At 40.8% G+C, this 25,157-nt stretch overlaps 2 long non-coding RNA genes across 3 annotated transcripts in view; both read left to right on the forward strand.

Annotated features, from left to right (window-relative positions):
• LOC143163288 (uncharacterized) overlaps positions 1-14,358 on the forward strand; it is a 104,022-nt gene extending 89,664 nt beyond the window's left edge. Inside the window, exons 7-8 of one of the 2 annotated variants that reach the window (XR_012995875.1) lie at positions 9,043-9,261; positions 14,113-14,358. This is a non-coding gene — a long non-coding RNA (uncharacterized LOC143163288). Of the gene's footprint in view, positions 1-5,526; positions 5,584-9,042; positions 9,262-14,112 lie in introns of those variants that run through there. The other variant, XR_012995876.1, reaches the window with a different exon arrangement.
• A 2,626-nt stretch (positions 14,359-16,984) lies between these two features.
• Positions 16,985-25,157, forward strand: part of LOC143163317 (uncharacterized) — a 28,061-nt gene continuing 19,888 nt past the window's right edge. Inside the window, exons 1-5 of the long non-coding RNA XR_012995886.1 lie at positions 16,985-17,588; positions 18,321-18,502; positions 22,742-22,863; positions 24,065-24,344; positions 24,997-25,095. This is a non-coding gene — a long non-coding RNA (uncharacterized LOC143163317). The remainder of the gene's footprint in view (positions 17,589-18,320; positions 18,503-22,741; positions 22,864-24,064; positions 24,345-24,996; positions 25,096-25,157) is intronic.

Consider the following 25,157-nt stretch of genomic DNA (forward strand, 5'->3'; position numbering starts at 1 on the left):
TGGAAGACAATGCAGCTCTTCTGTGAACTGTTCTCATTAAATCTTTCTTTCTCTTGCTGCAAGCTCTAATAGAGGGGGACTCCCAACAGTACTCTCAGAAAGTCCCGTAACGCACATTAGACAATACTGGGTCCTGAACCCTAAAGTCTCCACAGGCTTACTAGATGATCTCCTATTAAGACCTCTGTTGGTACCAGTTATCTCAAATTACAAACCATTGGCAGGTCTCAGAAATCTGCAAGAGTAGGTCTCCCCAGTTGTTATATATCCCAGGAGATCTGCAAAGAAAAGGAGGATGATTAAAGTTTATGGCTTGAGCAAGAAGAAGTCAGAGGGAACATTTCCCAGTGTTCTTTTTATGAGGTTTTTTAAAGGAAAAATATTTTTCACTGACAGGCCTTTCTAATGATTGAATACACTGTGAGTTCTGTATTTGCAAGAAAGCCTAGAGGAACACACTTTTATTTTCTGCTGGAAGACTGCAGTCTTTAGCACTCTCAATATTAAGATCATTGGAGCCAGGGTTCCCTGCTGATGTTACTAAAATGAACTTTAATTAATCTCGAAAAAAAACTTTAATAACCTGAATTATGGCCCCCAGTGCTAGATCTTTGATAGGAGAGTGAGCCTAGCAGTATTGATTTTCCTATGCTCAGCATTTCTTCTGATATTTTTGCCACTTGTTAGCAATGTATATTTTAATAAAACCTCAGTTTCTGAAGTGCCTTTTCCCAGCAATCTTTCTATGTTTAAGTGGAACTTTTTTACATAATTCACATATATTTTTCCTCATTTTGAAGAAAATGCATTTTTTGAGGAGGATTCTGGATTCCAAAACTAATCTAAAAATGGAAACTTCCTTCCCTCTTTAATTACGACACAGCTCTTGTCAGTCCCACCAGATGGGGAAGATGAGCCAGAAAGTAGCATGGATAGTCAACCAGTTTTATTCTTTCATTTTCACTTTTTCTGTGAGGAGGCAAATGCTTTTTTTGACTCAGCATTTTAAGTCCTGTCCTGTATGTTTAGAAGAACTTAGAGTTGGTTTTAATAAAACAGCCTGGAGAGGTTTAGAGAATTCAGAGCCTTCCTGAGAGAAGTGCAAATATCTGAAAGGGGCTGCCTTCATTTTTGGCCAGGAAATCCGATGGGGAGTGCACAGGAGCAGTTTACTGTTGATATGTGAAGAAAGATGGGAGGGGGAAAGCTGAAACTAATAATGTTGCTAATATTTCTCTAGGTTTGTGTTCTAACAATGTAAATTACAGCAAAGTCCACAGGTGGCATCTTGTATGTGGCCTGCGGCCTGCTGACCTCCTTCTGAAAGGTGACCTTGTGGTTTGATAAGTTGGCTCTCCATGAGTAAGTTGTTACTGAGCAGACCACTAATGCTTCTCCACAGCACTATTGCTGTACCTTTATAAGGACTGCTAAATGATGTGGCATGTACCAGAGAGACCACTGTCCAGAGGAAAGTGCTGTCAAAGAGTGAGGGGGGGTTAACCACAAAATATTTACCATTTTAGTGTGCACTGAAAAAAAAAAAACAACCCATAGCTGAAAACAGGATTTTCCTTTAGTGTTCTTTGTGCATTGTGGTTTTACATTGGCTGCAGAAAAGGTTTTGTACAGCGTTCATTCTCCAAAGCAGATGGCAAACAATGATTAACCAGTTCCTTCCAACTGCTCACTAATGAGCAGAAACCAAGTTGAACCAGTTATTCATATTGAATTAAGCTTAAAAAAAATATCATGTAGTTATGAGCATAAATGTTCTCATCTAAATCTAAACTTTCCCAGAATAGTACACTTGGGGCTGGATGTCTTTCTTCAAGCTTATTTCTAGTGGCAGAGGATATGAAAAAGTAAATGATAGTAGAATATGATTATAGTTCTTAATGTAATTTAAAATTATTCCATTGTAAGTAAAATACTGATGCACAAGGGCAGGACCTCTGAACCACATGCATTTACCAGCCTGTCCTATGCAAAAGTAAGTGTCTTGTGTGCTGCTGTTGAGACTTACTATCTTGTCTAAAGCTTCTGTAAGATTTGAGTGGAAGCACTGCTCTAGCAGTAGTATCAAGGATTTTAGATTTATGGCATTAAGAGCTAATGGGAAGCACATTTGCTGTACATTCACATTCCTAAGCTGTTTTACTCATAGCACTTCAAGGCCAAGTAAGGCCTAGGACAGATGAGCTTTCAAATGAAAAAAAAAAGTTTTAACATTGATAATTTGAGAAATGGTGTATATACTGCCATCAGTGAGATGATAATGAAACAGGCTGGGGGCCAACTGTGTAGGAAGCAGCTCTGTAGAAAAGGATCTGGGGGTCCTGGTACACAAGTTGACGTCAGCCAGCCGTGTGCCTTTCCAGCAAAGAGCCAACTGCATCCGGGGCTGCATTAGCAAAACTACAGCCAGCAGCTCTAGAGAAGTGATCCTCCCCTCTTTATAGCACTTGTGAGACTGTTTAGAGTATTGTGTCCAGTTTTGGGCACCCTAGTACAAGAAAGATACCACCATACTGGCATGAGCCCAGTGGAGGGCCACCGGTCTAGTCAGGGCTGGAGCACATGGTAAGCAAGGAGAAGCTGAGAGAGCTGGATCTGTCCAGGCTGGAAGAAGAAAGGCAAAGGGGAGACCTTACTGCTGTCTGCAACTACCTGATCACAGGGCAAGGAGAAGATGGAGCCCAACTCTTCTGAGAGGTGCACAGCAGTAGAATGGGGGCCAACAGCCACAAGTTGGAACATTAGAAATTCCAGTCAGATACAAGGAAAATCTTTTTACCAAAGAATGGCCAAACACTGAGACAGGTGCCCAGAGAGGTTGTGAGTTCTCCATCCTTGGAGGTGTCCCAGATTCAACTGGATATGTGCCTGAGCAACCTGATCTAGTTAGACTTGCTTTGAGCAGAAGGTTGGACTAGATGCTTCCAGAGGTCCCTTCCAACATGAATTATTCTGTGGTTCTTTGATTCTGTCATAACAAGGACTAAAACAAGAACGATATTGCAGACTTGGACCACTGGAAGGTCAAAAAGGAACAACTTGTTGAAAATCAGAGTGAGAAAATTTAATAATATTGTACATCTGATTAATTCACCTTCTGGCATCAAAAGAGTGAGTGGTTTATATAATGAATAGTTACCTCAGCATTTCTTCTGTATGGATCTGCCTAAAGTGAACTCACAGCTTCACTGAAGTCAGATAACAAAATTCTCATTGACTTCATGAGGCTCTGAATTCTGTCAGCTTAAATGGAGATCATAGGAGGGTTCTTTAAATTCAGATAATGGTTTTAATGTGGGGAGAACTTCAGAGAATAGTTTTCAGTTTTTCTGAAAGTATATTTCACAACCACCAGATTCCTTTAGCATATATGGATAAAGTTATGCTAGTATTGGAAGCAAAAAACCAGTATTTCTCTCTCAGCTTTGAACTTGTGTTCCTGTAAGCACAAGTATTTAATTGAGTTGCTCAAAAAAGGAAGGAAAATTGGAGGGAGGAAAAGCTTCCTTCCTATGATCCCCAAGTTAGAAAGTATTTCAAAGTTTTGGAAACTGTTGGCCAGCTCTGACATTTAGAAAGCACATCTTATAAAGCAAGACTGTGTAAAAAGTCCAAACCTTATCATGTGAGCTTAATTACACCCTGAAAATGGTTGCTTTTTACAACCATGATAAAACATAAAATGCAGTATAAACATATAGCGCAGTATTAAGGCATACGTTCCTTCACTGCATTTCTGAAAAGGGGGAAGGGTTTTTAACACTGCTTAGGCTGGCTTTATGAAATGGCACTTGTCAGCAGAGTGTGTATAGCCCTGTTACTGTTACGTTTATATGATAGAAAATGTCCAGGGTGTGTTTCCTCCTCTTATCTAACTGGCCTATTCTACTTTATAATGTTGCATATACTATTGATTGCAATATTTTTAACTGTGTGGATTATGTGTGAGTACAGGTAATGATAAATTAACACTGGAGTCTACTTGGCCCATAAAAATTTTATGCAGCTCTGAGGAAAAGTTGCTGTTATTAAAGAACCATTTTGGAAACCAAAGTGCCTGTTTCAGCAGCCCAGCCTTGATCCTTTAATGCAGTCAGTGTTTTGGATGAGTGCAGATGTACATGTAATTATGAATTTAGAGTGGTCCAGGAATATTTAAGAACAAAAATACCTCCAATGTAGAGGTTAATTTCTCGTGAATAATGGCTACAGAATGATTTTGTAATTTTCTACCCTAAATTTTATAATATACCTTTCCATAAGAACAGTCTGGATCTAAGGAGTGTCTGTCAGCATGTTATTGCCAATTCCAGTGTTTGGCATTTGTGGTGATTTTATAATAATATTAATCATATATTTTTGTTTCTTTTCCTCAAACATTTTAGCCTTCAGAACTTGTTTTCTTTGCAGCACTTTCCATGTAGTCATGAGGGATTTTTACATATTTGTAGAGAATCTGACATAATACATTAGTCCAGTAGCTGGAGCATTAAAAAGCAAGAAACATAAGACTTGCGATTCTGAGAACTGGTAATACCGCTTTCAGGATTTAGGAAGATTTTTTTTTTTAATGGAACATTTATATGCTTGTATTTGAATCCATTACATGACATACACCGTGGTTAGCAACAGCTTTTGTGTATCATGGCTCAGGTTCCCATACACTCCTGACAGTATGTATATTCATGAGATTCATGACATTTTCCTGCATCTGCTCTTATAAGAGATTTCGTTTCAAAGCAGCACTTCATTGATGTAGTACCCTAGCACGTTTTACGTATAATTGCTTTTCATCTGGTTGTATGATTATTTTGTGACACCTAGTGGATAAATTGATAGTAGTGCCGATTTGAATTTCCTCAGTTTTTTTAAATGCTCTTGATAGACATTCTGGCCTGGAAGCTCAATTCACATTACAAACACATATACTCTCTTGCTTTCTTACGTTCTCTCTCCTTTTTTTTTCTCTTTAACTTTGCTTATGGAATAAATTGCTCATAGCCAGGTGAACAAATACCCAACACCAGTCTTGAGGAAATTCCAAGAGTCCCAAAATAATACAAGGTAGTAAACGTTTGAAAATTTCATGATATTGTTTAGTCAGGATCCCTACATGTGCAGCATGTGATCTTCACACATCAGCTTTTTCTTTCTACTGTATCAACTTTTCTGTGGTGTGCTTCAAACATGCAATTCCCTTAGGGATTGAGTATACACTACATAAAGTTACAAAAGGTTACAAAGAAGTACTTATTACCCTATGAGGACTCTTAGAAATACCCATTCCTTCACTATTAGAGAGTGAAATTTGATAAATAATTAAAATACTATTCTATACACACAGAATGTTTTCAGAATATTTATATCAAGAAACAGAGTCTAGAAATGCCTTAAATGCATGACCTACTTTCACAACTAAGATATATCTTGTGAAGTGTATCTTAATTTACATGTCATGGATTCTGTGCCTGAAGCTTATTTCAAAGTCCTTTCTCCTGTCTCCTACAGGAAAATGTTGGAATACTGTCCGATATGTTTACTATCAATGCTGTGAGATAGAAAAGTAGGTATTTTTATATGAGACTATTTTTTATGTTGATAAGCAGAGGGGAATTAATTATTTCTGTTGCGCCAAGTCTGCTTGCTGTATTGCTGGGTTGATACTATTAGTGTGCACGTTTCTATCTTCAGAGAAGGTATAATATGCTCCTTGGCCGACAGATTTTAAATTCTGAAATCTTCTGGCATCCCAGAGCAGGCGCAGAACAATAGCTTACATGATAGCTAAGATAAGATTTTAGTAGTTTTTAAATAGGAGCTAAAAGGAACTTTAACGCACATGAATTTGGAGATAAGAGGTTATGTATTTTTCATATGTGGGGAATTGGAATGGAGTTGTGCAGAGGACATGAAGAAATTGATTTTAAAGACCATCTTCAAGATTTTAGGTTTCAGCTTGTCACTCTTCAGAGAAAATGTGTTGCATATTTCCACTCCCAAGAGGCTTCAAAATCAGAAAATGTAATACTAAACTGTGTCTTTAATACCGACTGACGAGGCACTCTTTTCCTGTGCTCTTCCTAGTTGCTCATCCTAACAGTTCTTTTGTGACTTTCATTTATGTAAAATTAGGGCCTGTAGCAACAGCATCATGAATAATGGACGCAAAGAGTCTAACACACCATCGAGCTGTGGCAAAGATCTGCTCACTCTCTACCACCTGAAGCCCTGCTTTAAGTCCGTTAATGACTGTTTAACCTGTGAAAGCTTTAGCCTCAGGTAAAAAGACTTACACTAGAGTAAATCTCTGGAGAGCCCCAGTCACCTGAGAAAACAAAAGGTTGTACAGAGGGAGCCGAAACAGGCAGCACTGTGTCTGACCACCTGAGCTCCTCTCCTGTAATTCATGAGGAGTGCTCCCTGTGCCAGCGAGCGCCATATCGGTGTCACTGCCCCGGTCACCCCTGGCACTCCAAAAGCCTTGACCCCCCCCTTGGCACACAGGTGCAAATTGGACCCTTGCAGTGAAAACGGTGGTTCCGCCCTCGCTTTTCTAAGACGTGTTGTGTAAACCTGGTTTGGGTTTCAGACTGGGCTTTGCATTGAATGGCTAATGAGGCTGGTAATCTCACTAGCTTGTGCAGCGAGTGCGTGTATAAGCCTTCTTTTCGGTGTCTTTGTTGCGCCCTCAGTGTGGAGTACTCCAAATGGAAAATAACTGATCAGAGCAGAGGCAAAGTAATCATGACAAAAGCACGTGTATAATTTTTTTAATCACAACGCAATTTGAGACAATATCAAAGGGTGGTAACAAAGCTGTTACTGTGCAGAGAGGTCATCTGCTGGCAACCAAAGAAAAACAATAACTAAAAGGAAGAAGAGATCTCAGTAATTAGCAGTGTTGTTAGCGGCAAGTTCACGGAGGTCCCTAGGAGTTAGAGGCGTGCAAGAGGCAGGGCCTAGCTCAGGCTCCAGAAGGACGGCAGAGGAAGGGGACGCAAGGCAGGACAGGAACCAGGGAGGCATTGCACCTCCAGAGGCAGGCACGCCGCCCCAGCTGCACTCGGCAGAGGTCTTTACTGTGGGGTGTACCTTGGCTGGTGGAGGCCTCTCACTGACAGCTGGTGCGCCATGGCCTGGTAAAGCCGTGTCCTAACAGGGACATGAAAATGTCTAACAGTGTCAATGAAAATACTTGCTCTTGCAAAAGGGCTTTTTTGAGCAGGTCTGTAGCCTCCCCTTCCCCCCCAAAAAAAGTAACCAGAAATAAACAGCCCACCGCAGTTTGTGGGCCTGTACAAGTATTTTCCCTGTGTTAATGTATGTGAACTTCCAGGCTTCTGCTTCTTGACTGTCAAGTTGAACCAAGCCCAGTGGCTTGAGCCAAAATACAGTCCGGACCTCAGAACATCGTTCTGAAATGGAGATGAATTTTAAGCTTTTAACAATATTTTAAAACAAACATCCTACATACATTGGTGATTTTATGCCAGCTTTTCATATAATGTTATGAACGATTTTGAATGCTATGGGTCTAAAGTGGTCATGACAGCTGTAACAGTTTGTAAAGGATGGATTTTGCTTGTCTGCCATAATACAAAGCTTATTCTTCGTTAGCACTTGAACAACTTTATCCTGTTTGTGGTGATGGCAAATGTAAGTGTGCATTGATGCAAATACAGAATTTTAGGCTAAAACCGTGTAACGCTAGGTTATTCAGACCCTTGGTCTAATCCTGGGTCCCAGACTACTCATTTCCTCACTCCTACTTGTCAGCTGCTTGGTCTCACTGAAGGCTAAAATTTAAAATGAAAGCCTTGTGGGGCAAAGGGCAGAAGACATTTTTCTATCAACTAGAATTATTGGCACAGCTGCATTTCTGCAAAATGAATTTTAGTTTCTTGTTGAGGCTTAGAACACACCCTGACAGACATTCCCTCTTGGTGCTTAATTAAGTTAGGACTTGCACATACTGGTTTATTGCATGTCTTTTAAAAAGGAAAACAATTTCCAAGGATTTAAATCCATTTCAGAGTGAAAATTCAGTTTTCCAAAAAAGGTATTTGTGGGTTGAGATTGGAGATGGCAGTTTCTAAGATGTCAGATGAATATTGTTTTCACAATCTTGTGACTCTGGTTAATGTTATTTTCCTAGCTTACATAAGGAACTGAAATAAATAACACTTCCTGTCAGTGGTATCACGTAGGTTAGGTGTGACACTGTATGAATTGCACATATTAAAAAGCCAAATCTGGTTGACTTAAAAGTCAAATGGCTTATTTAAGATTCTCTGTGTAGTAAGGGGGTTTTCCATCCTTTTGGATGGATGCTTAAAAACATTACTCAAATAATTGCTTGTGTGGCTGAGCATTTAGCTAGAGAGACTGGAAGACTGTGATCCTGACTGTTCTCTGCATCAGTGAGTGTGCCAAGTTGCATTTTTTATTTTTACGGGGCTTGAGGGGAAGCAGGAAAGACACAGTTTTGAAGAGCTGGACATCACATATCCAGTCAAAGATAAGGGTGCTCAATTTAAGTGTCCAATTTTGTGTTCAAAGATGTTAAGCAAATCCAGGTAATGTTAGCTGAGTTACGTGAGTTCAACTCTTCCAAAAATAAGGTCCAATGTTCAACATCCTAAAATAAGCAAATATTTGGGGGGGGGTGTCATTAATATTTCATTTTGGTGTCATCTGCATGAATACAATCTGCATTGGAGCGTGGAGATAAATTATGAATGTTTAGGAAATGCTTACTGTAAGAAAGGTGTTATGTGCCCCTTTTATTCTTAGCTATCTCTGACAAGAGAAAACTGACACATTTTCTTAGTTCTTTTCTTAATAAGAAACAATCCCTAATTTGTCACAGCTTCGTCTCCTCTTACTGCAGACACTCATCTCCCAGATAATCCAGCCGTTGCTTTTTTGTTTTTAGGCATGGTAAGATATCAAGAGTACCTGTAACATTTCTTTTTCATAAGGCTTACCTCACTTGCCCCTGGTGGATTTGACATCTCCACACAGGTTTCATCTCCCCTGGACGCCGGCCTCACCCTGATTTCGGGGCATTAGGATCTAGTAATCGTCATTTCTGCCATGGAGAGCTCAGAAACGCAACCCAGTGTGAGTTCCTCCTGCTGCTGCTGCTGCTGCTGCTCTCGCAGCCGTCCGTGTCACGCCTGGCAGCCATCTTAGACCTGGGCAGAAAGCCCATCGGGGCAAACACAACAACTCGGCTGGGAAGTAAGTAGACGGAAAGATTATGCTAGGAAAACACAGAAGATAAATATTTAAGTCCTACAAAACAAATAGCTCGTAATCCACTGAACAGTTCTGCGTTCCCTTTGGAGTTTATTTTAAAAAAAAGTGTCTCCTTAAATATTTATTTGCTTAACAATATAAGTGCAACATACAGACCAGTCAGTGATTAGCCCTGGTTTAATTTCTCTTTTTGTGGAAGCTTTGAGAGATTCTGAGTGTTTTCATCATTCTCTTGAATACTAACTTTTATGGCTTTTTAGCGTTCAGAGTATTACATAAGCAAAACTCAGAAATAAATGCAATAGAAAAATAAAAATTTTGTCAGTGTAGGTACTGCAGTTTGCATAAGCAGAAGACATGATCCCACATCCAAGAAAAATGAGGTGGTGTTTTGATGGAAAACTGTCTTTTTCCTAATGCATTCCGTTTTGGAGCATCTGTTTAACATTCAAGGCAATTTACAGCAGTAAGGCTATGAAATGCCTAACATGTATGTATAGAACATGTCTGTGAAGGTGCAGAACGCCTTTGATGTATACCCAGCCCCGTCTCCTTGTCTTTACTGCTAGTCAGATCTTATATACCCATTCAGTAGGTTAAAGTAGCTATCATTAAGCACGTCCCATTTTTTGATACCGTTGTAAACCTTCTCTGAAACATGCTGCGTGAGCGCTCATTTCTATGGAGGAATTTCTTTGACTTTTGCATGGATCCACATGAGAGTAAGGAAGCTCCAGTGCAGGTCTGGGCTGGTAGTCAGGCTACAGTATGTGAGATGGAATTATTTAAGCTAAGGTATGTTTTTATGTTCTGTTGCCTTTTTTTTTCCTCATACATAAAATGTTCAAGATTTAGGAACATACATACACTATTGCAGAGCTCAGAGACATTTAGCCGCAGAGTTCTGACTCACTTCACAGCTGCTCCTTTTCCCCATATATTTGCAAACAGTTCAATAAAGACAGTGGTTTCAGTGAATATGTAAAATTATTTATTAAATAGAATCATGTTACAGTACCTATGAGGTAATAAAAAAGTAGAAAAAGGTGAACAAAAATTATGTAACTGATTTTAATAGAATTACTGCTCAATGCAAGTAGTTGATGGCTCCTAAATTCTTTTCTGATGTGTAAGATTTCTAAGGATCCAGAAGTGTTGACTTTAACTTCTGTGCCCCATAATTTGTGCTGTATTAGATCATCAGGACTTTCTTCAAAGCCACTGAGGCCAAGTGAAGGTGTACCATTGATTTCAATAGCGTGTGAATTGCTCCCCTTCTTAAAAGAAGTCTCCTGATGACTTTGAGGAAAATGTTTCCACGCAAAACTGAATAGGGTTTGTAGAAACCAGAACAGCACACCTGAACATTATAGCACCAAGTAACCTCATTGATGAGCAAATATCGCAACCAAAGTTGATCACCCACTTGGACGTTATCACAAAGGTAGAGAACGATAAATTTGATCTCCTAGTTACAGTCTGGCTATACTAATGCCTAGTTAAAGATATTATAAAGTTAGTGTACGCAGGCTAATGTTCTGTAGCCAACTGAGGAAGACAAACACTTGTACAGAGAACTGTCTAGAGCAGGAGCCTAACTGAATTGAATTTTAGAAAAATATGTGCCTGTCCACTGAATGTAGGCAGAGGCTGTGGAGGGTTGGTCCTGTGACTATTTCCCATTGTGCCTGCCTGAAGTTCTGGCAGAATCTGTCCTGTATTATTAAATTACAGTAAAGTTTCGCAACTGGGGAAAGAGCTGTTACTTGCCATTTTAGAAGCAGCTGTATTTCAGTAGTGGGTAAGATCACGATATACGTCGTAATTCACAGGAGTCACAGAATCTTTGTTCATAGAATACTTTTTACTTCTTGAAGGATGCAAGCTGTATGAAGGCAGTGTGTCATTTTTGTTATATTTATTTAAAAATATAGTTGAAAATACTGTGTGTTGTTTGTCATATGTAGGTCACAGGAAACTGAATCCTTCTCTCCACCAAATAATTTCTGTCTGAAATCTCCAGAAAAGTTACCTGCCATGGTACTGCTCTGTCACAACACAGGCTGTCCTGGAAGGATGAGGTAGCAGTTCAAATTCCTGCCCAGGGCCTGATCCAGGGCCTGTTGAATTCAGTCAGAAAGCTTCCCTTGGCCTCAGCACCCACCGTAGCAGAACCTCAGCCATTTACCCCACAACCGCTCTTGCCAGCAAATGTTTGTGACATTTGTAATAGTGAATAAATAGTCTGTAGGAGCAGAGCGGTGACTGTACACCACTTTGGAAGCCAGAAGATAACCATTATATGGAGACATGTTGAAAACTGCTGATCTGGCCTGCATCCAGACCCTCAACCTTCCTGGGGAATATCCTTACCTTGTCACTAGCCACTGAGCCATCTCCTTCCCCAGTGTAGTCACGGTGCAACGCTTCAAGCCCGCACCCGGGGCATTTAGCTTCCTCCTGGGAGCCCAATGAGGTTTTGCATTTGTAAATCATTCTGAGTTTTTGGGTAGAAGGTGCTCTGAAATCGCAAAGCGCTTGGTCTGTCTTGTCCCAGAATCTGTTAATCAGTAAGGCTTTTAATTATATAACACCCCTACTTTAAAACTGTCCTCTTTCCTGTTACATCATAGAAATAGCAGACTTGGCCCTGTGCCTTTTTAAAAGTGACTGCTGAGGTATTTATTAACATCAGTTCCAAGACATTTTTCAGTGAGCAGTGAGAGTTGGAATATGGAAATGTCATATTTTTCCTAGTATTAAACAGTTGTTAAACTAGAAACATAACTCTTGCCAGATAGTTATTTTGTATGCATGTCTTCTTCATAGAAGGAAAATGAACATGCATTTTTCTTTCATTAAGTATTTCAAAGTTCATCCTTGTTTGGTGATCTAGTCAATTAAAATAAGTTTATGAGCAGCTTGTGAGAGCAGAAGACTAATTAATTTTAGGTGTTGGATAAAGCACATTCTTTTCCATTTTTGTCTGGTAATGAGTACTACTAATACCCATAATAACAGATCTTATAGAAAATAGTATCACACAAAGTTTATGGTACTTTACAAATAATTATCTCAATATCTTTGTGAATTAACAAACTCTACTCCTATTTTTGTGGGAAAATATACATTAAGGCAACATTATACCAGAACTGCACATAGAGAAAAGAATCTTTAACATTGTTATCATCATAGAAAATAAGAGAATCCTTTTGAAATGGTTAATAAAAGCTCACCATTTTTTCAACAAGGGTGAACATTTTCCAATCTCCTGCCTAGCATTGCACCTAAAAGTGGAAGTGAAGTCAAGATATATTAAAGATAGGCAGGCAATGTAAATCCCTAGAACATGCTCAGGCTTTCCAAAATGTTGCCATTGCTTGGATCTGTATTTTCACTTCTATCTCTTAGAGTCACTGGAATCAGCCATAAGTGTAGGACCTTCGTCCAAAATTTCCTGTGGGTGGAGGTGTTTGGGTCTGTGGAGTATTTCAGGCTTTACACTACTCTGGACACATCCTTTTAATGCTAGATTGGCCCTTTGGACTGTTTTCACGGGGCCATCCAGCATAAAGAGCTGCTGCACTGAAAGGTTACATTGTTTTTATTCTTCCACTATAAAGCAAATGCTTATACAAAAGTCTCACTTTGAAGTAAATCACATAATACATAGCTTTCCTCCAATTATGTTATGTAATGCTGTTATATTTATATAAGGATAGGGTTTATTTTACACTGAAAGCACTTTCTGTGAGGTGACTGCACAATACACAGATACCCACCCAGCACTGCTAAAATTCACTGGCTTCTGCACAGAATTTTAGCCAAAGCTCCAACACAAATTCTTGGCTCTTAGGAAAAATACCAAGATCTCTGACCACATGCATAAAGATGATGTTTGTTTTTAAATATTTTATCTAAAAAACAGAGGTACAGGGTAGGGATTTTTCCGGAGATTTATTCAGAGAGTAATTGACCTTGCCAAAAAGCTGGCACTCAGAAAATGCAGACATTTAAAATCCTTAAGTACATAGAGAAAACTGTCATGCTTTCTGCTGCAGAGCTTTCCAAATAGGTTTCTTTGATAGTGGTTAGAGAGCAGCTTCCACTACCAATTTTTACCATTTACATTAATGAGAAGTTGAAATCTCTCATGCTACTCTTTATGTATAGTTACAGAGAATGTTTTATATCCTTTTTGGTCTACAAGGGCATTGACGTTACAAGATGTGAAATCTGGGGTTGTACAGTATTTCCTCCAATACAGTGGTCTCAGGGTGGACAGATTTGCACCATTCCTGTTTTGTGCAACAAATATGCACCACGTACAGCTCCCCAGAACCAGTAACCTCTTTCTACATGTGGTCTGAGTCCATGACAGTGAAATGATCATTGAAGTTGACGGTATAATATTGCCTTTTATAGATTAACACATTGCTATCTAATTTGGTTAGACATCTGTGTTCCCCTTCCTTCTCTGCTTTGTTTAAAAGTGTGTTTGTTCCTTGAAGGTGCAGTAGCTGTACCTCTCTCTGCCTGTCTCTGCAATGCTCTTAACATTTAAGTCAATCCAAAAAAATACCTTTTCTTTTTTTCACTATACTTTGTCTCTTGCCTGTCTTTTTCAAACTGGGGGTCCCCGTGGGCCATGGTATAATTGTGGTAGTAACAACTGAATGAGAAAGCTGGTGTTGTGCATGGTTGTCCTTGAGAAAATGTACAGAGAAGCTGCTCTCTGCTTTTGCACATGCTCTCACTCACCTTATAATTCTTTCAGTATGCGGTGAAATTAAATTGATATGTATGTGTTTTCTCTTGCTCCTCTCTTTTTAGGTCCCCATATCAATTATCCTGAAAGCAGTGGCAGATCACTTCAGTTACCCTGAAATGTGACCTACCGCCTTTGGGGTGAGATCTGCTTTATGGTGAAACATGGCTTTAGTTTATCTGTGTGTGGCTCATGTATGTATCATTTATTGTTTTCTTTAGTTAACTGTTAACAAAAAGTAAGTTAGCTGATTAAGTTAGGGTATTTGCTTTAAAAGTTTGCTTATTTATTAAAGCAGTATTTATATTACACTATGGACTGTTATCTCAGTTATTTCCACTTCTTTAGATCTGCCCTGAATGAGAAGTGTTGTGGTCCATCAAACCAGGTGGTGGGGAATAACAACCCCCTCAAACACTAGCATAAGTGTGAGATTAGAGTAGATTATACTATAGTGGCAATTATACTAGTCATATTAACCAAAGTCTGTGTAGTACAGTAGGGTATGTTTAGTTTGGCCATTGATTCAGAGCTGGGTTACTGTTCATTGAGGAGTAGCATATTGTTTAAGTAGGCCATAACATTTCCTCACAGTCTTGACAAATTCTTTGTTCAGTCTTACGGATTTACCCATGCAGAACTTTGGAAGTTCAGTTAGAGAAACTCAGCTCTTTCCCATTAGGATAACAGAAGAATATCTAGAAGCATGTTGAACAATCCCTCTAAGTCAGCATCCACTCTCTGAGTCGTAGATGCCTTTCTTGAAGTGACAAAACGGGTTTGATAAGACGCAGTCATGTCAGAGCTGGAAGTACAAGAGTGTATTTATTAAAAATGAATGCTGTATCCTCTTTCCCCTCGTGTGTCTTGTCACTGACATGACTTCACAAGTTGCAAATCTATTAAACGTTTCAAACATGAAACTAGAGCTCATTAAGCAAAATGTCGACTGGTATATAGCAAACTGTTTCAGACTCAAGACTGTTAATATTTGTCTCCAGAGTTTTTTGTCTTCTAGGTTGTCACCAAGCAATCCAGCCGTCTGGGAATACAGCTTGTGTTTCATCTGATCAGAGTCTGACTGTCCTTTGGGGTGAGGTAGTAGGTTGTATAGTTTTAGGGTTATGCCCTGCCTGTCAGATAACTATACAATCTACTGTCTTTCCTGAAGTGGCTGTGATATCATCGCTGGATATGTCTTCTAAAGACAAAGCAGATATTTTTCAACTGTAACATTCTCTGGCTCTGTCTACGTGTTGGATTTCGTTCTTGTAGCAGGGCTATGAAAGAACAGAAATGTCCTTACAGTGCTTAGATTCCTGTATTTCCCATTCACGTTCAAAAGCAATTTTCTTTTTGTCATTTTCTCAGAGAAGGAGGGCTGTAAGTGACAGGTCACAGAGGTACAATCCAGTCTGCAATGGGCTTGCTCACGCTCAGCTTTCTCGGACTGCCGTGAGAGTGGCCATTTGGAAACAGCTGACCCATTTCTCCATTGCTTTGTGGCATTTGTGTTTATATTCAACGGAAAATGCCACTTTTCATTCAGCAGCTATTTAAATCCCCTTTGCATAGGTTGTTTGAGAAACTATGAAGTGATGAGTTGGACAAAAACCAAAGAGGACGTCTTCCAGTTGCTCGTGTTCTGCCCTGGAACTGGTAAATGCTTGAGCCCTAAGTAGAGAGGCTTCTTTAATCAGTTTTTGTATGCTGATTTAACTTGCTTTTTTATTACATAATGCTAATTTGGGAGGGACAGTGCTTGCCACTGCAGTTCTTATGTCTCTGGAGTCACCCCACGAATTCTGACTGACTTCCAGGAAGAACTGTGAGGAAGGGCCAACAGGACATAATTGTGGTCTGTTTAAGGCTAAGAAATGTGTGGGCTAGAAAGTGTTAGGAGAATCTTACTTGCAAATGGTGAAATGTTAGTTTTCTTCAGAAGATGTGCTTGATGCTCTAACAGGATGAGGTAGTAGGTTGTGTGGTTTCAGGGTAGTGATTTTGCCCCAATCAGGAGATAACTATACAACCTACTGCCTTCCCTGATAAGCAGCATAACAACATCAGTGTCTTAATTCACAGAAAAACAATGGCTAGAATATACTTCTGTGACCAGCAAAGTAAGTCTACCTAAAGTTGTTCTTACCCTGTCCCTAATAGCTCTAAATTTAGTGTCTTGCATTATTTTTAATAACTTCCTACAAAATAATTATCTTTTTAAAAGTCTACCTTGAAAAATTGAATTAAAGAAGTTTTGCTTATTTCAAAGTTTGTCTGCGCTTGATCTGTTTCATTTCTGGTTCATTTCAGTGGAATGAAGTTATCATGGGAATTGATTCCAAAAATGCTGTGAACTTGCATTCAAGATGTTCATATTTCCTTGACATCTAAGTTTGAGTGCAACAAATTTTACTAACAGTGCACTGTTTTTGTTCAACCTTACCCTCCCCCTCAGGAATCTTCCGGTGTTTTACAAATAATACCAGATTAAGTCACACAACATTCTTCAGCGTTCATCTTTGTATTACAAATAAAAAGCTGTAACAATGAAAATCAAGGCCCAGATTTTAAGAAAAAAAACCAAACCCAGACATTGATTTTGTACCCTCAGTTTCTCATAAGCAGGCTCATTTCATGACATTTAAATGCTCCCAAAAGAGAATTCTCTGCTATCTAAAAGGCACAAGTTGCACCTGGAAAACCATGGACGGAAAATGTTAAGTCCATTAAAGACACTTTGAGAATACAAACTATAGAGTCTTACACCAAAAAACTGTGGAAAAAAGGGAATATAACAACAAGGTGCTGGTTTTGGTTGCATACATAGAAATCATTCTCCCACATGCAAAATATACCAGGAAAATAGGAATCATGTAAAACTCAAGGTTACCTTAAGACCAGGGGTATCGAACTGGTATATAATTATATATTTGATTATACAGCATCTCATTACTGTAGATTGGAGTGAAAATTTAAGTTAGTCATAATCCTCTATTCCTATCTCACATGCTACACAAAAGAAAGCCTTGCTCACATAAAAAGCATTACCCTCATGCCTGTAGCTAGGCAAGCTGAGACATCCACGGTGAGAGCAAATGAAAAAACTGATCTTACATTCGACAGCAAAACTGGGTATTTTATTTCTTCTCTGGTCCAAAAATATCACACATATCTGGACTCAGATGGTATTTGAGGTCATTCAACACCTCAGAACAGGGCCTTTTGTTAATACCTTTAATGAAATGTTAGGAATGTTATTTGACTCGTGTTCATAGAGAGGGATAAAGGCCATTGGAAGAAGAGGAAAAATTGCTGCGTGTCTGAAAAACATAGGCGACTAGGCAATACTGTGGCTGGTTTTAATCTTCTCTTCTCTTCTTGCTGTTTAAAGAGGATCTCTTAATTTAAAACTGCTGTAAGGATACTTACCATGCTGGCCATGTTCAAGGGCTGCGGGACATGCATTGCAGATTCTGAACTCTATTTCTTCTGCCGAAAATGCAGACTCACAGCTGCAGTGTAAACATCTTAGATGAGTGTGAGTAGTGATTGCATCGTCTGTAGCTTAAAACATCCTGCTCCTCTCCAGGATACAAAATTGGCTGGAAATTTCTAGCTTAGTCTACATTCAGTAAATGCATAGCAAATGTTCTGTATGGGAGAAAGGAGTGACAAGAGGGAAAACGCTCTCCACGTTCTACAACAGCCTGTTAGAGCTTGTCTCTGAAGTTATTATAAAATCTTTTGGCTCTGCCTGGGTCAGCGTTTTGTTCTTGGTAATGAGCTGTGAGTTTTCAGATTCTAGTCATTCTGGCAATCCCATCAAAACAAAGGGCCAAAAAAATCCATAGTGTTCTCTTCGCTAGGATCTACGGTAAGTAAATGCAAAAACACGTGCCTGTATTTAGCAGTGTGCAAGCCTGCAGTTAATCAGGTCTGTCCTTAGCAGTAGGTGTCATTACAGCTAATGGGAACTCCAGTAGAAACTTTAAAGCACAACTCTGTGGTACCAAATATTTTCCAGAACTGTACACTGAAAATGTTTGTATCAAAATGTAAGTAGTAGCTTGGGCTGCTGGAGTCATGATGAAAAACAAGCTGTTTTTTTAAAACTCAAGTCAGCATTACTTTGTCTGGAGGTCATGCGCTGTTGTGTGGCACACATTAGGTGTGAGAAAAAAGCATAATCATGAGTATGCATAACGTAACATATGATAGGTGTATATCATAATATACACTTTATTATAATCTGTGTCTTTTTTTTTTTTAGCCTAACAGCAGCATTAATCGATGAGCAGAAGCTTAATACATCTTGCTGGAACAAAGCCTGTACATTTGCTTATAACAGACGAGGTGAAAATCGATGGGCATGGGATTTTCTGTGAGGTCAGGATTTGAGTTGTTAGTTTCCCTTCTGTGCCCTGGAGAAAGTACGTGGTGTTTTGAGACAAGGTACGAAAAAGACATCAAGGAGATCCCTGACATTAAAGCCACTGTTGCTGAATTTTAGATCTCTGCTGCATGGATGCGTGGAGCATTATACCTCTTCTTCCGTGATCCTGTTCAAGGCTGTTATGTTTTTGTTGGGGTTTTTTTTGATGTGAGCAAACCTCCATATTCTCTAAAACCAGATGCCCAGCATGAAAATTTTTACTCCATTTGGCAAAACACTAAAGCAAAGGAAAATGTTTTAGACAATCTGGATAACCCTAATAACAGGCTGTGCTACCAGCCCCACTTGTGGAAATCTGGTACCACGACACGTGAGCTGCTGGGGCTGTTCCTCCGTGGCTGCTCTTGAGAGGGCAAAGACCTTGAACACAGAAGTAGTTCCTGGGTGCTCCACTGAAAGGGCAAATTACAAAGGGGGATTTATACTGGGAGAGAATCCAAAAATGCAGTAAGACCGTAACTGGCATGCCAGTCTGTGCTGGTAGAAATTCAACATGACACACTGCGTATTGCTAAACGAGAGTGGCACTTACGGTTGCAGAGAGAGAGCTGGTGCTCATCAGGAGAGAAAAAATGCCTGCCTTCCCTTGTGCTTGGAGAGATTCCCCACACAGGGCCTTGTCCCAGGATTGTGCTCATACTGGGAGACAAATACTAAATGAGAACAAAATAAAACGTTAGCAGAAGTCATCTGCGGTAAAACAACATGCAGCATTCAGAGGAGGTCTGAGCATATTGCCAATTACCATGAATGTGATTGTGCACAGCAGTTACCTAGAGATGGCATAGCTAAAACCTCTTTGGGCTTGGAGGGGTTTTTGTAACTAATGCTATGCAGTTCTCACAATATGAATGCATACCCTTTATGGGAATAACGGTTATCAGGATTACTGATGAAATAAAGTCATTTCTGTCATGAAATACAACAGCAAATAGAAGGCGGGAAGGGAGGGAGGGTACAGAATTGGATTAAAACTGCAAAAGGGACTGGTAAAAGCAGGGTGGTGGTTATACAAGCTGGAATTTGACCAGGACTCCGTGGTTAAACTATGCTTAGGAAAAAAACCAAAGAGGAATACCAACAAATTATCATCCAAGCAAGAAGATGCTGCCTCTTGCATGGAATTCACTTTTCCACCAGGCAGGCAGATAGGCAGAAGCAGTCCGGCTGTGAGTATGCCAAGTGCTTTTGCGTGGCGGGAGTGTGGGAAGCAGCTCCCTGCACGTGCTGTGCCACTTCAGGCAGAGCGGAGCGATGTCAAAGTGCTACAAGAGTTACAGACGCCAAGAAATGTTTGTATCTTCAAGTCTGTCTCTGCATGAGAGGTGTTTGCTCTGCTGGGCTTCTCCCCTGTAGCTCTGCGTTGGTCTGAATTACTGCATTCATTAATACACTTAATGGAAGTGCGAGAGCTGAAGCCCACCTAGGCGCCTACAGGGGCCAGTCAATAACAGGATGCACCAAATTGCGCCCCACTCGCTGGTAACATTTGGAATGTTTTTGAAGCAAAAAGAATGGCACCAACTTTACAATTATTTACTAGGGAAAAATCCAATTTGCTCTTGAGATTCAGAGACTTCACAAGGATGTTGGCTCTAAGAAGGCAACAACCTGTCTGGCTGCACCCAGGAAATCCTGCTGATGCCATTGATTTTACACAGGTGCAACTTGGCAGGGGGGAGGATGTAGCTCACACTGAAAAGGGCTGTTTAACAACGTGTAAGATCAGCTTCAGGAGCGTGTCTGCTCGTATCCCCTCTCTTGGAGACCCCGGCCCAGCCAGGCCTTTGTTATAATTGCACTAACATCAAGATGGGCATGCCTCTTCTTGGCAGAGAGGGATTTCCCCTAGGACCATCCATGATATGCTCCAGAGCCTTCAAGCACAGCCTCTAGCCCTGATTAAATACAACCTCAGCTGTCTTCCATAGTGCTTGAACCCAAAGTTGTGTTCAGCTTTGGGCTGTCCACAGCCCAGCTCCTTTATTCCAGGCTCATAGATACACCTGCCTGCAGCAACGCTGAAGTGCAGTCATGTCTGCCTGGCTTATTCCCCTTGCGCGTTGCTGGAGTTTCACCGAGGCAGCGTCAAAGAAGCAAACCTGGGCTCCCGCTAAAAAGCCTCCAGCACCGTGGGCTTTGCAGAACTGGGAGAGCTGTGAGCAGCTGAGCTGCAGACATCTTTGTTGCTGCAATGCAGATGCAAGAAGTGGAATTAGTGGGAAAAAGTAAAACTTAGCCCAGTCCTAAGAGCAGCACACCAAATTTGAATGACAGGAGTATTAACAAAACATTTTAAAGCTATATTGGCAAGGCTGTGATCTGCGTGGCTCAAAACCATCCACGAAGGTATCCAGGTATTAACTTCCATTACAAAAACTATGGGAGATGGGAGCCTTTGAAGATGTGTACGAGTATTTGGGATTCAGTGACTTGGATGCCCAGATCTCAACAAAAAAATAAGTGCCAGCACTGCTTAACAGAGCAAGACAAAGACATCAAAAAACCTAGGCCAAAATACCCACTGATTTTCAAATAGATCTGTGTTCCTAAGTCACTTTGGTACTTTTAATTGTTTTACAATTAACAGTAATGATTACCAGTCATGCTAAGCATTTGATGGTATAAAGGCTTTTGTCTGGTTGTGGAATACAGTTCATGCCTAGTCTCCAGCACAAATCAAAACCATATGAGTAACCAGGTTAAGAGACAACCAAGTTGTAACTAAGTTCCCTGATGTGGCTTATGTTTGTATTCCAGTCAGGGCCTGAGGCTCTTCCTCGAGATTTTCCCTGTCCAGCTTGCGTATGCAAAGGTAAACAATCATATTTCCATCCTCGAGGAGCCCAAGTGAGATTTTATAATGCAAACAAAGGCATTAGTGTGTTAAAAAGGTCTCAATCAGCTGAAAGTGTGCAGCAGTTTACATATTAGTGTATGTTTTTAATTAACACTTGGAAGAGAGCGAGAAACAATTGATGCACTTAGAACTAACAGAAATAAAAGTGCCTTTCTTACATGTTTCTCAGTGTAAACACCTAAACTGAAAATAAAATAATTCCCAATAAGGTAAATTGGCATTTACCTTTTGTGAAAAATGGCAGCTTAATCCTTCCTTTACACAGCAAGGCAGGTCTTTCGAACAACTTGCTTTCGGTGATGAAAACATCTCATTTTGTGGAACTGTTAAGAGTAAAACACAGTGTGCAGCACTGCAGGGTCTGGGAGGTTTCAACCTAATCTCGGTTTTTACCGTCCTTCCTGAGCAGATTGTTCCCATGTGGACACATACACGCTCTTCTCCCTGGATTTAACCTGAATTTGGTACTGTCTCTCTTGCATCTGTTAAAAAGCTACCCTGCGAGCTTGACAAATGGTGTTGCAGCAGTGACTATTTGAAAATCAGATGGGGAAATCCCATAGGTCCTATTTTTATTTAGGCTTGGCTTGCTGGCTCGTTCCAGTGACCTCTGCTGAGGTTAGGCATATGATACACATGGTTACAATGTAAAAACTTTTTTCCTCTAAAGTTTCAACATGTCCAAAACTTCGGTTATATTTTCTTTTTCTCTCCCCTCTTTTGCTATTTGCCACGGGTAAAATAAAATGATTGATGGCCCAGGATTTAATGATTTTCCTTTTATTTCCCCATCTTATCAAAACTGAGAGTCTGAGTTTGGAAGTTTGAATGGACAAATTAGTTTTCATTTTGTTCCCCTTTGCAGTTCAGCAGCTTTTCCAAAGCTTAAGAAGTTTTAACCGTAGCAAAAAGAAGCTTTATAAATACATTACATCTCAGACATTCATCATATTGTACTAGCTGACAGAAAAAAGAAACAGTGATCATTCCCAAATTTTATTAAAATCTGAGCAAAACGAAAATTAGGGAAATCTCCCTCAGAATGTTTCCACGCTTGAAAGAAGATTTTTCACACTAGAGCAAAGAAAAAGAGATTGTATTATCCAGAATTTGGTAGTATATCCATAGCTCAGGCTATTCCCAAATTTCTAATGGAGGAGCCACATCTGTATTAGTTTGGGTAAGTATGTGAGCACACAATAAGAAACAGTCATTGCTCACATAAAGCTAAAGCAGCTACAAAAGGAAACCGCCCTCAGCTGAAGATGGCGTATTCCTGCCTACAGCTGCTTGAACCATGCTCAGCATCTGCAGCTGGAAGACGAGATGTGGTTTGACCATACGTGAGCCAAAACACACGTTGACTTCGTTTTTACAGATGATGCCAAGTGGAGGTAAACGCCTCGGCACACGACGCGAGCGGCGCCTGGGCTTTGCTCCAACCTGCCGATACACAAACCTGCAGCTGTACGTCGCATTCAGCGGGTTATTCCCCCAAAGGTAGTAAGGTGCACTTTTCCCCAAACAATATTTAAAGCATTTTTATCATTATCCAAGCCTGGAGAACCCTAGGAACTCTTCTTTTGTTGTGCTCTGGGTTAATTGCAGACCATGCTTTTAATCATCAGAAACACCGGGGATGTGTTACTCATTAGATACTTACAGTTTCTACCTTGATTTAGCTAGCCTGATGGCTGAGGGAGGGAGAGGACCAGGAGCCCCGGAGGGGCCGGGGCAGCCTGCGGGGACACTGGCTGGCAGAGGGTGTGGGGTTTTGGGCACAGCTCTCCGCTAACGGGGAAGAAGGCAGGGGCGAGCCCCTCCCCTGCAGCACGGGAGGGACAGGCTGTTCCCCCCGCTCCGGGCCCGGTAAGGAAGCACCGAGGCAGGTGGGCTCCTCACCTCAGCCCGAGGGAGGCTGGGGTCCAGTGGCTGCTGTGTGGAGGGCAGGGGCCAGGCGGCTGCAGCCTTCCCAGCCTCGGCCCCCGCTTCTCCCGGCTAAAGCTTCGCTGCGTTGATTTACGACTCCCTCCGAGTGCCTGGGATGGAGTTATAGCCCCTTGTATTACACGGTGCCTTCTCTGTTATTCTTACTGCACGCCGCAGATTTATGACGGCTTTTAAGCCAGGCAGCACATAAAGAAATATGATCTTAACAAAATATAGAAGGGACCAAAGGAGGTCAAAGTGTGGGAGCTGAACATTATACGGTGATCCAGGATTTCCTTTTATTTACTGCTCGCACCTTTTCAATCTCAAATGGATTCCGGCTGTCTCAGGCAGCCCTACCCAATGGCTGGGGAGGAGTCTGTAATCCACTGGGCTGAGACGCTTTGCCATCAGCGGATGTCTTTTATTACGATTTAGTACACGTAGGAAATCCCAAAATACCATTGGTGAATTAAAGGAATTTTAGACACAGAGTGCCAGAAAGACGCATAGCATCAGGGTAGGTAGGAATCCCACGTTCATCTGAACAGGCTTTCTATCTCGTGCCATCTCTTACTGTAGCACCAACCTATGCTTTTCTACATTAATGATGTCCTGCAGAGCTCCTCTGCTTTTGGTGCTGAAGGAGAATAATTTGTGATAGTCATATAGATTTCATCGATATGATGGTGTGATGAGGAAAGTAATGCTGTAAGTAATTCTACTTTATAGCATTATTTACATATATTCATCAATTATTCCAAAACTCTAGCACATAGGAAAAATACAGGCACTGCCCTTACTCTGCAGATGGATGATGTGAGACCTTGCAGCACACGCAGGATGACGCAAGCACAAGGGCAGAGCTGCATGGAGTCACCTGCAGGACCACGGCCTGCATTAAACACTCTACATCAAGATGCAAAGCGAAATGGCTGGCAAGAGGGAGGAAAGCTGTAATTACAGCCAACAAATGACTCCTGAGCCAACACCTACTGCTGAGGCTGTGGTCTTGAAACAGAAGCCAGGAACAGGAGCTTTTTCCCTCCTAGGTGAGTGGCGTAATCCCCTCCAGCTACAGTATCATTCCCTTCATTAATAAGACAAGCTCTGGTGTGCTCCCTTTCACTCAGATCATTATTTCTCTATCTGAGGAAAGAAACTTGTCTCCCTTCTGGTTACAGCTTAGGGCTATAGCAAGGCTCCCATGGCATGTGTTTTTTGTGGGGTTTTTTTGTTTGTTTCTTTTTTTTGAAAGGCACCCAACAGTCCAAATAATAGTCAACCTGCTCTTCTAAGATTCCAGAGCAACATACTCTCCAATTCTCCAGCTGCTTAATGCTGGTCACGCTGTAAGCCCTTTCTAAAGCAAGGAAAGTTAAAACAGGTCGTGCCTTGCATTACTCCTTGGTAATGTCACTAGTCCACATCTGAAGCACCTTTTCTTTGGAAGTCTGGACTCTCATGAGATGTAAGATAGACATCAGAACTGATGATCAACACAAAACTGCTTCCCTGGGGTCTTCTGCAGACAGATTTTTTTACCTGAGTCCAGAGGTGACTCAAGTTTATAAAGTTAGCAGCACCTCTTTAGTTTTCAACGCAGAATATCTTTAAAGACAAGTAAACCAGTTTTCAGAAATAATTTGCATGAGGTTTGCTACACTGCTCAGTTACCCACCACTGCTGCCATTTCTTCCCCAGGTGTAGTGCCTCAAAGCCTGGGGCTTTGCCCTAGAAGGTCGCAGCTGTGTGGAACTTCTCCTGAGATACAGTATCCTCCAAAATGGCATCCAAAGAAGGGTGAGTGATGTAACTTTGCCTGAAGGGGAGATGTGTGCCTTCCCACTAACCTTGGGATCCTC

The sequence above is a fragment of the Aptenodytes patagonicus genome, chromosome 1 (assembly GCF_965638725.1).
Source record: "Aptenodytes patagonicus chromosome 1, bAptPat1.pri.cur, whole genome shotgun sequence".
Taxonomy (NCBI): domain Eukaryota; kingdom Metazoa; phylum Chordata; class Aves; order Sphenisciformes; family Spheniscidae; genus Aptenodytes; species Aptenodytes patagonicus.